The sequence below is a fragment of the Pongo abelii genome, chromosome 19 (genome assembly GCF_028885655.2).
Source record: "Pongo abelii isolate AG06213 chromosome 19, NHGRI_mPonAbe1-v2.0_pri, whole genome shotgun sequence".
NCBI lineage: Eukaryota > Metazoa > Chordata > Mammalia > Primates > Hominidae > Pongo > Pongo abelii.
The window spans coordinates 66,501,589-66,507,456 of NC_072004.2; positions in this window are offsets into that span (position 1 = coordinate 66,501,589).

Sequence of the window (5,868 nt, forward strand, 5' to 3'; positions counted from 1 at the left end):
TGTAAAAATGAGAGAATGAATGAACCTGTTCTTCAGGAAGCAAGGAAGGGGGAGCATGAGGCTGGAAGCAGGGGAATGGCAGCGGTGAGTTCACAGGGGACTCCTTGGGGCCATGCTGGAAGAGAAAGGGTTAAGCCCACCCCCTGGCCAGCCTGCTTGCTCAGGCCCCTGCCCGTTGTATACTTTGGCTCAGGGCGGCAGATCTGTTTGTCTGAGGTGTCCCCTGTTTGCCCTCCTTCCCCGGGCTATTGGCAGGCCTACTGTCCCACCGGCCAGGGGGCCAGCTGTGCAGCTGTCTGGGGCTGTGTCTGGGGCGATGGGGCGTGAGAACATCTGGGGTGGGTGTGCAGAACAGTGAGGCAGTGGGGCGGGGGCCCCTGGGCCTGCTGAGGTGGGCACAGAGGGGTGACCCATCCTGGGGAGCACCCACAGCCTGCAGACACATGGCAATGCCCCTCTGGCTGGCCGCGTGCCTCTGAGTTCGTGCAGGGGTTCGGGATTCTGGGGCTTTTCCTTCATGGTGGGTGAAATCAGGAGGAAGATGCCAGGTTGGACTTGGACACACAAGAGTGTGGGTGGCCTTTATTTTGAATGAGGATAAGAATTACGGACTGCAATCCCAGCACTTTTGGAGGCCGAGGCTGGCGGATCACGAGGTCAGGAGATCACGACCATCCTGGCTAACATGGTGAAACCCCGTCTCTACTAAAAAAATACAAAACAATTAGCCGGGCATGGTGGCGGGTGCCTGTGGTCCCAGCTACTCGGGAGGCTGAGGCAGGAGAATGGCGTGTACCCGGGAGGCAGAGCTTGCAGTGAGCCGAGATTGCGCCACTGCATTCCAGCGTGGGCAATAGAGCAAGATTCCGTCTCAAAAAAAATAAATAAATAAATAAAAGAATTAGGGACAAGGAGGTTGTTTCCAGACCTTATTTTCGTGTGTGAGGGCCAGGAGGCACTCCCGTGTCCCTTTCTGTTTTCTCTGCCATGGTTCGTGGGGCGATGTGATATATGGGTCACCACCATGGCTTGGCTGCCTCCTTATGTCACACCCCCTCCCATCCGGGCCTCTGTGGACTTGCCAGACTAGGTCAGATCCTTGGTTCTTTGCTCTTATAATACCCCGTCCTCTCCTAGTTCACACTGCAGATGTAATTGATGACTCGGTTTGTCTGTCCGGACTCGTCTCTAAAATCCCTGAGGTCCCCTCTCTGCTGATTCAGTATTGCATTCCCAGCCCCAAACACAGTGTCTGGCTTATAGTGGGAGCTCCATATAGAGAAGGAAACGGGATTCTCAGGAGGCGTCCATGACAAGATGTTATGTCCCCCACCCGTGGGCACACGTGGCTCCCCATTGCCCCCAGCCTGACATTCCCAGCGCTCCCCCAGCTGCCTGCCAGTCTGATCTGTCTGTCTAAAGCCCTGCAGTCAACAGCCACATTGTTCCCCAAATCCACTTTGCTTAAGCCGCTCCTTAGCTGGAGCTGTCGTTTCCTCTCCCCACCTCCCATCCTGGCTGCCTGCAAACTGCCACCAGCCCTGGCTCAAAGTACCCCTCTGCTTAGACACTTTCCTGGGTTCCTCTAAGGATCTAAAGTGGCTTCTTTATGTGGAGTTAGCCTCCCTGATAAGGATGGGGGTCTCAGGCCTGCACACCCCCAGCATGTCTGGTGCACCTTCCACAGCCTTCTGTGGAGTCAAAGTTGAAGAAAGAAAGGGTCCCCACTCCGTCCCGCTCCCTGGACTATTAGCAGGCTCGCTGATTCATGGAGACCGAGATGGCAGAAGTCTGCAGAAGGAGGAGATGTAGTGATGTGAGAAAAGGTGGGATGGTGGCAGAGGCACCCTAAGGTGACCCCAGTGAGTGATGCTTTCGCAGATTCCCCTCCCCTGGGCGCAGGCGGGATCAACAACCTGCTTTCAGCCAATAGCACAAGGCAAATGTGAAGGGGCTTTGCAGATGTAATTAAGGTCCCAAATTGGTTGATTTTGATTTATCAAAGGGAGATTACCTTGGGTGGGCCTGATGTAATCAAGTGAAAGCTCTTAAAAGAGGGACAGAGGCCCTCCCTGAGAAAGCCTCCTGCTGGCCTTGAAGACGTGTCCTGCCCTGCACTGAGAGGGCCTGGGTGAGGGCCAGTGGCAGAGACTGTGGGCAGCCTCTGGAACTGAGAGCAGCCACTGGCTGCCAGTTGGAAAACTGGAACCTCAGCCCTAGGGCCGCAAGAACTGAAGCCTGCCAACAACCGTGTGACCTTGGAAGAAGCCCATGAAGAAAGGTAGCCCAGCCGACACCTGGACTGTGAGACCTTGGGCAGAGGACCTGCACCCAGGCTCCTGGCCCGCGAAACCTCTGAGGTGGTAAATGTGTGTTGTTTTAAGCTGCTGAATGTGTGGTAACAGAGACAGCAACAGGTACAGGTGGGTTTAGAACAACCAACCTCAGAGGCGATGGAGGGAAGGGTCATGGCGTATGAGAGCCCTGAAGAACAGGAGGATCACTTCAGGCCTTCACACTCCCACCTGCCCCCGGGTTTACCCAGCCCCACCTCCACCCAGCTCACCACCTCATCTCGCCTGGAGTATTGTGAGGGGCACAAGGTTTGGGGGTCTCAGTCTCTGGTTCTCCTTGAATTCTGACCAAAGTTGGGATAACGCTAATCCTATCGCAAACATATGCCCAACCCTAACTCCAACTGTAAGGCCCCAAATTACCATAGAGGCAGGTGAAACACGGATTCCCACTGTCACCACCCCCCTCCAGAGCCCTGGCGTCTGCCTGTGGCCAGACAGCCCCAAGCAGACAGCTGCCACCCCCTCGGCTCTTCTCCTGTTGTGACCACGCAGGCAGCGGGGAAAAGTTCACAGCCTCCATGGCAGCAGCAGCTGGGGCTCCAGATGTGAGGGAGCCCAAGCCCGGGGATGGTGTTACACCCAAGTGGCTGTTCTGCTTTCCCAGAGGGGTGGGGGTGTCTGGGAATGGGGAATCTGGGGAGTGGGCTATTTTTCTACTCTACCCTCACCCCCAGTTCTGCTCCTAGGCCCCCTCCTGGGTGTGGATAATTTGGAATCAGTTAAAAGGGGGTCTTGGTGAGTGGATCTGGGTCCCCAAACTGCCACCTCCTTTGGATCATTCCTGACCCTGAAGAGAACCTGACCCAGAGGTACCAAGACCTTGCCGGAAGCCTCTAGCCAGAGCAGCTGGTGAAAGGAGCCTGACCCCCTCTCCAACCCCTTCCTTTTGTCCATAGTGAATACACCAGGATTTGGTTTCTCCACTGACCCCCCCACCCCACTAGCCTCTGGCCCAGGGCTCCCATCCATCCTATCTCCCCGGGCCTCTCCAGGATACAGACAAAGACGGCATCTCAGGTTCCCTTGTCTGGGCGCCCGCCCTTTGATCTGCCCCCTCCTCCTTCCCCGGGGGGTCCTGGGGTGCCCTGGGGAAGCTCCGTCCAGGGACAGGCACCCAGAGATAAGATCTGGGATGGGAAGGAGCCCAGAGCACAGGGGACTTTAAAGGGGTGCCGACAGACCCCCCTTCATCAAGCTTGCCTCTGCCTGTCTGCCGAGGCCCCTCCCCTCCCCCACCTGCTTGTTGTTCTCTCCCCAGGCCCTGGACTCCCATTGGGACACTGACTGGGAGATTCTTAGAGCACTGAGACGATTGGCCCTCCACCTTCCCAGCGGCTCTTTGGGAAAAGATGCCCATTGCATGAAGCGGGGCTCTCAAAGAGAAGCCCCAGGTCACCTGTTGCAACAGAATTGCCTGGGAGCTCCAAGACCCAGCCCCAGCCCATACCCAATGAGTCTGAATCTCCAGGAGGTGCCCGGGCATCTGCACATCCAGCAAGTTCCCAGCTTCACATTGTAGGGCTCCACCTCTCTCCATCTCCAGGATTTTCAGGGGCACAGCAAAGTGTCCACCATGAGCTGCCTTCACCCCAGCCCTTGGGACCATGTGGGAACCGGGTGGGAACTCTGGGATCCTGCGACACTGCCAAGACCAAGCCCCTCACATTGCAGGGGATGCTCAGCATCCTGGAGGGGAGCAACCCTTCTGGGGCCAGGAAAACCCAATTCTGTCCTCCTTTTCTGTTCCTTCTGGGGACTGTGAGCCTCAGGCAGGGTCCCTTGGTCTGGGTCCCATGTGAACTCCTTTGCCTCCTTCACCTTTCTGGCCAGGTTATCAGAATGGGCAGGGTTGTAAGTGGTTCAGAGTTTGAGCTCTGGGGTCAGGCAGAGCCGAGTTCAGCCTTGGCATTCCCCTGTACCAGCCCATGCCCTGGGGTGACTTCCTGGGCTCCCTTGGCCTCTTCTCAGCTCCTCACCGTGTCCCACCCCTCTGCCATCTCCTCTTCTCCCCTCCAGCTATGGGACTATCTCTCCCCTGAGTTCACTTTCTTCTTTTCTATTTCCTACTCTCATGTCCCCAGACACATCCTGCCCTACAGTTCCCCACCTCCAGGCCCTGCACGGGCCCTTTGCTCTGTCTGGCATGCTCCTGCCCTTCTGCATCCTGGCAGTCTAAACTTTAAGTGAGACCTGCGTGGAGCAGGGAGACCGGCCAGAAGTCTTTGTGTGTTTTTTTTTGTTTGTTTGTTTTTTGAGACGGAGTCTTGCTCTGTCGCCCAGGCTAGAGTGCAGTGGCACAATCTCAGCTCACCACAAGCTCCGCCTCCCAGGTTCACGCCATTCTCCTGCCTTAGCCTCCCGAGTAGCTGGGACTACAGGCATGCACCACCACGCCCGGCTAAATTTTTTGGATTTTTAGTAGAGACAGGATTTCACCATGTTAGCCAGGATGGTCTGGATCTCCTGACTTCATGATCTGCCCGCCTCGGCCTCCCAAAGTGCTGGGATTACAGGCTTGAGCCACTGCGTCCGGCCCAGAAGTCTTAATTAACTTCAAAATTTAAAGCTGGAAGAGAGGGATATGATTTGGCTCTGTGTCCCCACCCAAATCTGATGTCGAATTGTAATTCCCAATGTTGGGGGAGGGACCTGGTAGGAGGTGATTGGATCGTGGGGGCAGATTTCCCCCCCTTGATGTTCTTGTGATAGTGAGTGAGTTCTCACGAGATCTGTTTGCTTAGAAGTGTATAGCATCTCCCCCTTTGCTCTCTCTCTCCTGCTGCCATGTGAAGATGTGGTTGCTTCCCCTTCACCTACCACCATGATTATGTTTCCTGAGGCCTCCCAGTCATGCTTCCTGCACAGCCTGTGGAACTGTGAGTCCATTAAACCTGTTTTCTTCATAAATTACCCAGCCTCAGGTAGTTCTTTATGGTAGCGTGAGAACAGACTAACACAGAGAGTTTTAAATTCATTAGTTGTAGGCCTTTGCCCAGGATGGAGTAGCAGAGACTGTATTTCCTTCCCCTTCAAAACTTTCAGACAGCTGGAGAGGATATATGGAACGTCATTTTCAACGTACTGGACATCAGGCAATGAAGGACAGAAATTCTTGAGAGACAGAAAGCAAGTGAGCTGAGCCCTAAGATTTCTCCAGCTTACTGCCTAGAGAGCTATCAGGCTGTGGCACAGGGAGAAAGAACTAGGCAGAGCCTGGGGAACTTTCAGGAAGGAAGAGATGGAGGTGAGAATCCAAGGAGAGACCAAGGGGACTAGGGTCAGCAAGACAGAGTGCTGGAGAGGAGACACCTGCTCAGAGGGCAAATCTTAGATCTGCAGAAAGGGCTGCCTTGAGTATCAGGCAGAGTACTAGTCAGTGCATGTGTGTGAGGTAAAGATAGATAAACAGATCAATGGAACAGAGTAGAGAATCCAGAAATAGACCCACATGTACATGGGCAACTAATTTTTGACAAAGGTGCAAAGGGAATTCAGTGGAGAAAGGATAGTC